This window comes from Eptesicus fuscus, chromosome 1, assembly GCF_027574615.1.
Source record: "Eptesicus fuscus isolate TK198812 chromosome 1, DD_ASM_mEF_20220401, whole genome shotgun sequence".
NCBI lineage: Eukaryota > Metazoa > Chordata > Mammalia > Chiroptera > Vespertilionidae > Eptesicus > Eptesicus fuscus.
Window position 1 is genome coordinate 15,845,987 of NC_072473.1, and position 10,813 is coordinate 15,856,799.

The window sequence follows — 10,813 nt, forward strand, 5'->3', positions numbered from 1 at the left end:
CAGTCTAATTAGCATATTGCCCTTTTATTATTATAGATGACTGAAGAAAAGAGGGCTAGGGACTGGCAATATTTTTTGGTGAATTTTTTAAACTTCATTGTTTTGTGTGTTTTTTTTTTTACTTCTGTCAAATGAGAGCTTGGTGAACTAGTAGTAAACTCTAACCCTTGAGTCGGTAAAGTCACATGCTAATTACTTCACAATCTACCACAATCTTTTAAAGCTTAAATAATGGAATGGTAAAATAATAACAATTGCTTTCCGGATGCCTCCCTGAGTTCTAAGTGCATTTTTTGTATTTATTCATATTATTTTTATAACAAAGCCACGAGGTCAGTTGTTTTATCAGCCCCATTTTCATCAGAGAAAACTGAGGCACAAAGAGGTTAAGTAACTTCCTGGAGTCACTCAGCTAGTAAATGGCAGCACTGGGATTTGAACTGCAGTCTGTCTATTTCCACTACCTGCAAGGAAATCATTTGGTTGACCTTTACATTTTTCCTTTCACATGGAGGAAAAGCAGCAGGTGTGTGAATTTGCTGCTATTAAATACTATTATGTGCATAAATTATACAAATATGTTCACATTAGAGCTTGGATCCAGAAAGGCAAAAACAGAAGCATGTACTTTCCTCTATAGGTGATCTTCAAAGAGGCTGTTTCAGGAAAACACTTTTGTTTTTGTCCTCCTAACCTCACCCCTAGTCAACTGGAATTTTGTCTCAAGTTAGTAATGCATGTACTGACCCCAACCTTTTTATCACTGCCATCTTTTGGTCATATGTAATTGCTCATTCTAAAAGAGTGATGGTGTGTGTGTGTGTAAAAATCCTATTGCTATTGTAAAAAAAATAACAGAGGAATTTGAATAGACAAATTTAATCAATGTAGTCCCTCTCTTGAAACCCCATTTTCTGAAATAGTCTTCAACTCATCTGTGTTAGTTCATATTTATTAGCAACTCACACTACAGTTTCCTCTCCCCTTGCTTTTGGGGAAATTTTAGTGTTTCAGGACAGCTGGCCCCCTTTGCCCATTCCCCAACACACTTTTTCATGATTCACAAAGAAAACTGGTGTGTGACCAGAATGGGCAGCGACAGGTGGAAGGCTCAAAGGTCACCCTTTGTACAGGTTCCCATCACAAGTGTACACTCTCCGCTTTTGTTATGTTAACCTCTTAATTGCCCATAGACAGCCAAGGGCGATGATGGGAATGAGCTAACTTAGAAGGCTGCTGCATAGCCAGTTGAAATCCATGGATGGGATGCCTCTAATTTTCTGGTCTGGGAGTAAACCTGAAATAGACTTCAGAGGATTCCAGAAATTCTGAAATAACCCGAAGTTTGGGTGATCATTTCTCAGGGTACAGCTGCAAGCAGCAGTCAGACAGGTTTGTGTGATCTTCCTAAAAGATTAAAATAATATTTGGATTTTTTGGTCCTGGGGTAAAATGTTGTTTTAATAGTGGGGTATACTACTATGTATTTTTTTGTGTATGGAAAGGATGAAATTTATTAACTAGCAAAGCATTAAGCCTAGCAGATGGTCAAATCCTGGCCTTAAGATAGCCTTTGGGTCATGAATATGATTTCCCCCTTAAATTCAATTCCATATTGAATTTATTCTTTGATAGAGGAGTGTGAAATAAATGGCCTTTATTAAAGCAGACCAATTCCGAATACAACCCAATATAGGTACTTTTGAATGACCAATTTTCTTAAATTACTGAGGAATTCCACTCTGATGAGGACTATTATCTCCAAATTTTAAAAAATCGTATAAAGTTTTATCTGTCTTCATCTCACGGATGAGGAAAGGGAGGTTCAGAGAGATTCAATAACTTGCCTGTCACAAAACAGAGTTTATCCCCATTGCACGGTGCTACCTGTTTTTCTGTCCACATTATGCGATCTTTGTTGTAATTCATCGGTGGAAGGGTGTGGCTCCAGAGGTTAAGATGGAAAATACATTTCAGAAAACAATATGTAAAACACACACCCAAACAATGTGTGTTCTCTTTATAACACTGTGCATTGAAAACTCTGAAGGGACAGAGGTTCAGAAGTAACAGTGGCTACTTCTGAGCAGTAGCATTGAGGGTAATTGTTTTTACGTAAGAGTCTTTTTTGTTTTTTAATATATTTTTATTGATTTCAGAGAGAGGAAGGGAGAAAGAGAGAGAAACATCAAAGATGAGAATCACTGATCGGCTGCCTCCTGTGCTCCCCCTACTGGGGATCGAGCCCGCAACCTGGCATGGGCTCTTGACTGGAATTGAACCTGGGACCCTTCAGTCTGCAGGTCAATGCTCTGTCCACTGAGACAAATCAGCTAGGGCGGCAAGAGTCTTCTTTTAACCCCATTCAGGTTCTTTTCTGAATTCAGGTCCCATTTCTTGGTTGGCTGTCAGCCAGGGTCAATTTCAGCTTCTAGGCCGCTGCCTACATTCCTTCCTGTTGCCCTCCTTCCTCCACCTTTAAACCAGTGATGCGGGATTGAGGCCTTCGTATTCTTCAAATCTCTCTGAAGAGATAGTAGCTGACCAGGGTAGAAAAACTAGATAGTTCTTTTTCTTTTTGAAAGGAAAATATTTTATTAATTTTTTATGTTCTTAGCTTTTTCCACATTTATCATGATGTCATTAAACTTGTACTTTCATATTTACTTCAAATTTTACTGTCATATTCTTCTTCTTTTTCTTTTTTTTCTTGCTGGAAAAAACTTTATTGTTTCCATTTGGTCCAATGCATGGGAGGGGGCTTCAGGGTGGTTAAAGGAATGGCTGGTAATTTCGGGGAGAGGCTCAGGCAAAAGCCAGACCCCAGGGGAATGCAGAGGGCCCCTCAGAGGCCTCTGGGCTCCACAGGCTCCTAGTCGTGCCTGAGGGTGAGCCTTTGGGAGAAGGGGTACTGCCCAGCCCAGCCTGGGGGCCGCAGCCTGCGCAGGCGAGTCAGGCGGGGCCCAGCTTCTGGAGGAGTTCCACCTGCTCACCCAGGAAGCGGTTCTCCCGGAAGTCACGGAGCTGAGGGTCCGCGCATGCGCGGGCGGAACCAGGGCCTGCAGCTCCCAGAGGGCCTGGCTCAGGTTCCTCTCCAAGGCCCTGGCGGCTTCCATGGGGGCCTGAGTTTTGCCCCACTCTCTCTCACTGTCCCGGAGAGAATGCGGCCACCTCGCTGGCTTTGCAACTTCAAGAGATGCTCGGTGCCCTGGCGCTTCTTTCCCACCAGCCCCTGGAAGAAGGGGCCCGCCCTGCAGAGCCACGTGGTGGCGGTGGAAACAGGAGCTCCGAGAGAGGTGGGTGGGGAGGCCCGCAGGGGCAGGTGGGCAGGCGGGTGACCGCAGCCTCCACCTCGTGGAATAAGTCTGACCAACGTGGGAGCTCAGGGCTGCTCGGCCATAAGGAGTTCAGGCAGGAAAAACCCGGTGTGCTGGCTGGTCCCGGAGGAGGTTCTGAAGGTGGTGACTGGATGAGACGCTGGAGAGTGGCCGGGGCTGGAAGAAGGGGCATCCCTGGGCCTGTTCCGTCCAAACACTAGAAGCAGAGACACATAGACACATAGAAGCAGAGACACATCCGGGGCCACCGAGGGCCCTGCTCATTGTTTACTGTTTATACTATTACAGATGTCCCCCATTCAGCCCCAGACGCCCCCAGGCCGTTGCTACACTATTGTTTGTGCCCACAGGCTATTGCATATATGCTTAGCAGATCAACCAAAACTAGACAGTTCTCCCCATACAGCGGCAATAGAACACAGAAGAATGAACATGTACTTTGGCTTCAAACGCGCCTGGCTGTATTTTCATGTGCGACTTTCTAGCCATATGGCTTCCATCAGGTTGTTGAACTTCTTCCTAGTATCCTGATCCTCTCCAGCTTGGAGGCTGCCCGAGTTTCTTGGCTCCTGGTGCCCTTCTTCCCAGTCTGATCAGGGGTGATTTTTTTTAAAATTGCTTTTTTGGTTTGTTTTTGCTTCTATACATTTTCCAAATGTCCTACAAGGAGCATGTCTTACTTCCGGAATCATAAAAGAATTTGATAAAAATTCTTACGAAAGGAAATCACCAGTGACCGTGGTCAGAGCAGGTTTAGTGGAGTGATGGGAAGCCGAAGGTGGATTCCAGGGGTGTGAGGAGATAGCTGGGGCTGAGGAAATGGGAACAAGGAATGTGTGACTCCCTGTTGGTAGCAGAGGCAAGGAGACAAAGACCAATATCCTGAGTGAGTGACAGGATTCAGAAAATGATTTATCACAGCAGTTCTTAAACCTTTTGCTCTCAGGATCCCTTTCTACTCTTAAAAAGTTATTGAGGGCCCAAAGAGCTTTTGTTTATGTCATTTAATATTTACCATATTGCATATTAATGTAGAAAAATTAAAAATATCTATTCATTTAAAAATAAGAGTAATAAACCCATTATTTCTTTTTTTTGTTTTTAATCCTCACCCGAGGATATTTTTCCATTGATTTTTAGAGAGAGGGAAAGACAGACGGAAACATTGATGTGAGAGAAACAAACACATCGGTTGGTTGCCTTCTGTACCCGCCCTGACCAGGGCCTGGGTCGGGGAGGAGCCTGCATCCCACGTATGTGCCCGTGACTGGAATCAAACCCGGGACCTTTTGGTCCACAGGCTGATGCTCTATCCACAGAGCTAAAAAGTCTAGGGCATCCATTATTTCTTAACATATATTTTTAAAGAAAAATAACTTTTTCAAAACAAAAATTTAATGGAAAGAGTGGCCCGGTTTTTCATTTTTGCACTTCTCTCTAATGTTTGAGGTGGTAAAAACCAATTAGATTCTCATATCTACTTCTGTATCCAATATGTTGCAGTCTGTTGCCTTGGTCGAAGCAAATAAGAAAAATCTCCCCTTCAATGCATGTGTAGTTAGTAAAAGAAAGGACCCCGAAGGGGCCTTCGGGACCTCCTGCAAGGGTTCTAGGACTATACTTTGAGTATGGGAGGAAATTGGAACACACTATATAACCTGAACAGAAGGAACCAGTAGAGAAGCAGAGATTTAAAATTCAAGAGAGGAGGTATAATAAAAGGAATATACCAATATGGATAGAGGAGAAGAGGTAGGAGGGATAGAGTTGCAAGGATATGGTTGGCTGTAAATTAGATATGTTTGGAGGTGTGGAGGCAATTGGTAGATTTCACATCTATTACTTTGTTTCCTCTGAAAGGCAGTGAGGGGCCACAGAATGGGATGTGGGTTTATAGAGTGCCATGAAGATGGTCTCTATAGCTTGTCTATATGCGTGCTGGAAGATGAGATGCTTGCTGTGAAAAGGTAAGTATTTCTATGAGCAGGAGCATGTCTAGTTACAGTGCAGGGAATATTTTGAGTTGGGTGTTTTCCCTTGGAGCCTTCTCTGCTACACTTTAATCCAAATAAGCCAAGTTAAAATCAACATCAAGGACACCTTCGGCTGCAAAGAGAAATCAATAAAAGTGTCCTGAGCCTGAGCTGTGTGAGTACAATAGGGGAGGGACATTTCTTTCTCACTTGGTTTGATGAGGGGATGTGTACTAGCTCGTTGTATGTATGTGTATTTAGGGCATGCATTTGAGTATTTGAGCTTTGAGTATTTTTAGCGCTAATTAGCACTGCTACTTGGAAGAGAAGCTCTCCAATGCCCAGGGTTTGGGATTGTGGCTTTCGTTCCTAGGGTGGGCATGCCTCTGAAGGGGTTTCCAGTTCACAAGATTTTTTATATATTTAGGTTGGGAGAGCTTGTGTATATGCTCCATGTGCATGTGTACGTGGGAGGCAGATTCACTGCTTTGGTTCAGCAACTTTTTAAAAAATATATATATTGATTTTTCACAGAGAGGAAGAGAGAGGGACAAAGAGCTAGAAACATCGATGAGAGAGAAACATCCATCAGCTGCCTCCTGCACACCCCCCCCCCCACTGGGTATATGCCCACAACCAAGGTACATGCCCTTGGCCGGAACCGAACCCGGAACCCTTCAGTCCACAGGCCGACGCTCTATCCACTGAGCCAAACTGGTTTCAGCTGGTTCAACAACTTTTTATTTTGAGTGTCTTTGGTGTTCAAGTCTTTCTTGAAATGTTCAGCAAGATTAGAATAAAAGTAGAAATAAAAGGGAAAATTAAACGAGGAATGCATTATCTGCAGAAGAAAATTCAGTTTGAGAAATGGAAGTATAACTAATAGTTCATATATTTTTTAAGTTCATGTGATTTAAAAAAAAACTTAAGGGATTTAATCAAAGCCTGTTGTGGGAGAAGGTTACAAATTACTAAGATCTGTTCCTATCAGTCTGGAATAATATGGACCTTTGTCCCTCATAAACTTTTTAAACTAAAGATGAGAGTTTACTTCAGTACATTTTGGCATTTTTTTTCTCACTTTTCCAGGAAAAGTGTAGGTCTGGGATGAGGGGTTTCTTACTCACAGGCTGAATCTTAGGATAAGCCCTTAATTTAGAAATGATAAATGCCAAGAAAGCTTACCAGATCTTGATAAAATCTTGGAGCTGGAAGGGAACTTACAGGACATCTGGTTTGTCTCCATTTTATAGCTTAAAAAGTTAAAAACCAAGAGGTTTGGGGAGCTTCTAAAGTCCATGTCGGTGGCTTGCTGCAGAAGTTTTTTTTCCCCTTCCAGTCCTGTACACTTTTCTTTACACTAGAGATTGGAACTTCTATGCATTTGAGGGGTCTCTCTAAGCCTCAGTTTAGTTGCTTCATTTCGGTCTCTGTGATTCTTAACTATTTTGGGATATCTCCTGCTCACTAATGTGTTTGCAGTGCGTTTTATTCTCTATCTTTTGGGCTCCCTCCCCCTCTGTATCCTTTTTTCTCTATCTATGAGTGTGCACCATTCCCTCTGTTTCTCTGTCAGTCTCTCTCTCTCCTTTGGATATCTATTTCCTTCTTTTTTAATCTTCTCTCTTAACTGGTGCCAAGGGGTTCTATAGTTCTCTGCTCTCCCTTTTTATCTTCCATGCTCTTTCCATGTTCTTAGCGTTTTATCTTCCATAAAAGACACTGATCTGTAGGGTGTTTTGTTGTTGTTGTTGTTGTTGTTTTTTGCATTGTCTTATTTAATTTTGGCATTGGGTTACACTGGCCTCATAAAATGGAGTTGGGAAGTATGCCTTACTTTATTTTCAGGATGAGATTGTGTGGATTTTGTGTTTTGTTTTTTTTCTTCAAAAGTTTGGTAGAGGCCCTGGCCAGGTAACTAAATTGGTTAGAGCAGGCATCCTCAAATTACGGCCTGCAGGCCACATGTGGGTGTTTTTGCCGTTTTGTTTTTTTACTTCAAAATAAGATATGTGCAGTGTGCATAGGAATTTGTTCATAGTTTTTTTTAAACTATAGTCCGGCCCTCCAACGGTCTGAGGGACAGTGAACTGGCCCCCTGTTTAAAAAGTTTGAGGACCCCTGGGTTAGAGTGTCATCCCAATATGCCAAGGCTTGGGGGTTTGATCTCTGGCCAGGGCCTTATCCCCCTGTCCTTTCCTCTCTCTCTCTCTCAAATAAAAAAAAAGAAAAGTTTGGTAGAATTCTCCAGTAAAACCATTTGGGCATGGAGATTTATTTGGGGGGAGATTTTAAATTATGAGTTTAATTTCTTTGATACTTACAGGACTATTTAGCTGATCTTTTTCATCTTGGTTGAGCTCTGATAGTTAATGATTTTCAAGGAACTGGAATATCTTTTCTGTTTTCAAATTGATGAGTTTAAAGTTGTTCATCATATTCTCTTATCCTTTAAAAACACTTTAAAAATTTATTTATTTGGAAGGGAGAGAGAGAAACATCGATTTGTTGTTCCACTTATTTATGCATTTTTTTTTTGCCCAAGGGTAAAGGTGGCTTTTATTTCCTTGGTTGAGGAAGTAGGGGAGGGGGACTTCCCCAAGCACACCAAGTTAACCCTTTGCACTCGCTTGCTTTTTTCTCGATTCCTTTATTCTACTCGGGATTTAATTTTTTAAATACCCCAGATTTTACAAAGTGCGGCAGTAGAATAAAAAACTGGAGTTTCTTTTCATACAAACTTACTTATTTGGATTTTTTTATATTTCAAATTATTAATACATTCAAAGAGTAATTTTAATCTCTATAATTTTTCATGGTGTGATATTTTTTGAAACATTCACCCACATGAAGACCTGGTTTACATTCACATGTTTCGCAAATATAAATCGTCTCTCTTCTTCCTCCTTTGATTTTTCTGTTAGAACAAACAACACAATCTTTGTGTTTTTTGTTAGGGTGAGGTGTGATTATATGGAGCTTTCCATCTAAACGTTGCGCTAAGTTAGTGGATAATAATCTACCCCTGGAAGTTAGTGTACCATCTCTGAATTCTCCAACAAGATCATGTACTAGTTTCCTAATAAAGTTCACATGCGTTATCGGTTTTTCATTTTTTCTTTTTTGGCATCAGTTGAGACGGCATTTACATTTTACTTGTCCTTTCATGCTAATGAAAACAAGAAAAGATACTGGAAAAATAGACAAAAATCTCCCTTCCCCCCCCCCCCGCGGTGAAACTATGTGTCGAGTGTGGCTCGACATACGAGCTGCTACCGATGCTAACCGTGTCGAGTCACACTCGACAAAATGTTAAGGAAGGGGTAGTGTGCCCTCAGAGGAAGAGAGCCAAATGGTCATTCAGAAGGACTCCTCCAAGTCCACTTCCTGGCCCCAGGCTGTGGGGTGTGTGCTCTTGAGAGTCCCTCCCCTTGGGGTGCCAGCTCTTGCTTGAATGGAGGCACAAAGAGGTATCTGCTGGTGTTCACCAAGAGGAAGGGGGGACTGGTGCCCTGACTGAGGGAGCAGAGGACTGGGTGGTCGACCCCACACCCAATGCTGCCCAGGATGGTAACTGGCGGTGTGACTCTTCTCCGGACAAGGGCCAGAGAGGCCCAGAGGCATTGCTTGATGTGATGGCTGGTCCTTTAAATGTCCATCTCAAACTGTGACTCTTCACCGCCTGCTGGCTTATCTTCGGGGCTGTTCTGCAGATGGTCCTGGCTGGCTTCAGTGGGGGGGCTGGTGACTTACAGGGCTAGTGACCCCTGGAATGGTGGGCAGGTCCCATGGGGGTGTTTTGTTCACAGGTGAATTCTGACACTCCATCAGGAACTTCTGGTCATAGATGATCCTGGTACCTCCGGGGTGGTGCCGAAGAGCGTGCCACTGGGGGGTTGGGGAGGGGGGAGGGCTGTGGTGTTGTAGTCCCCGGCGGGAGCTGCACCCCCGTCGCTGAGGACTACCCGGTGAGTGGCCGGGATGGCCCGGCTTGGCGTCTGGCTGCAACTGCTGCCCCCGGACATGGTCTTCTGCGCGTAGTGCCAGCAGCCAGCACTAGTTCATTCTTATATGTGCCCTGACCAGGGATTGAACCCACAACCTTGGCATATCCGATGCTTTGACCAACTGAGCTATCGGGTCAGAGCTCTTATCCTTTTAGTAGCTTCAGAATTTTTAGTGATATCCCATTTCATTCTTGAAACTGGTAATATGTCTTCTGTGTTTTAATTTTTTGTCAGTCTTGCTAAAGGTTTATCCATTTTGTTGAATTTTTTAAAGAATCAGCTTTTTCTTTCACTGCTTTTCTTTATTTTGTTGTTGTTAATTTTATTGATTTCTTTTTTTAAAAGAATATATTTTTATTGATTTCAGAGAGGAAGGGAGAGGGAGAGAGAGACAGAAACATCCATGATGAGAGAGAATCATTGATTGGCTGCCTCCTGCACATCCCCTACTGGGGATAGAGCCTGCAACCCAGGCGTGTAACCTGGACTGGAATTGAACCTGGGACCCTTTGGTCCACAGGCCCACGCTCTATCCACTGAGCCAAACCAGCTAGGGCATTAATTTTATTGATTTCTTATCTCTATGATCCTCTGCTTACTTTGGGTTTATTTTTCTTTTTATAAAATATTTTGAGGTAGAAACTTAGATGATTGTTTTGAGACCTTTTATTTATTTTCTAATGAAAGCATTTGGTGCTATAAACTTCCCTCTCAGCACTCCTTTAGCTATATTCCCACATATTTTATGTTTTATTTTCATTTTTATTCAATTCTATGTGTAATTTACCTCATTTTTTACATCCTCTCTGATCACTTGGAAATTAACACACTTCTAAATAATCATTTTCTTTCTGTTTGGACAAGTTCCTTTTGCCATTATTCTTAAAAATAAGTTTTTATTTATTTTAGAGAAAGAAGAAGGGAGAGGGAGAGAGAGATAGAAACATCCATTTGCTGCCTCTCCCCCAGAGTGATGGGTGATATTTTTAATTGTATGATGGGTGATTTTTTTAGACACTTGTCCTATTAAATATTTTATTTTAGCAGGTAGTCTCCCAGTTTAAGTTTGTCATGAATATTCTTTGGTGTTGTAGGACTTTTTCTCCTCTACTTTTAGCAGATACACACACACACACACACACACACACACACACACACACATATATATATGATATATTCATTGAGATATTAAATTTCCAAAACTTAGGTGAAATGGCAAATTTTATTAAAAAATACAAATGATCAAAAGTGACTAAAGGAAATACCAAACATGCATGTATAATCTCATATTCATTAAAGGGATTTACTAACTAATCAAAAATTGCCCATAAAATCCTCCCAAATAGCCTCTCCTTTCTACCAAACAAAACACACCCAAGTGAGGTCTACTAAAATTTAGAGGAACACATAACGCTATTTTATAAAAACTGTTTCAGAGACTAGAAATAGTGGGAAAGTTCCTCAATTCATTTTATGTGGTTAATAAAAAACAATG

The 10,813-nt window shown here is 41.9% G+C and overlaps 1 pseudogene; it reads right to left on the bottom strand.

The window, feature by feature from the left end:
- Positions 1-8,719: 8,719 nt before the first annotated feature.
- Positions 8,720-9,336, bottom strand: LOC103292210 (eukaryotic translation initiation factor 4E-binding protein 1-like; annotated as a pseudogene).
- Between the last annotated feature and the right edge of the window lie 1,477 nt (positions 9,337-10,813).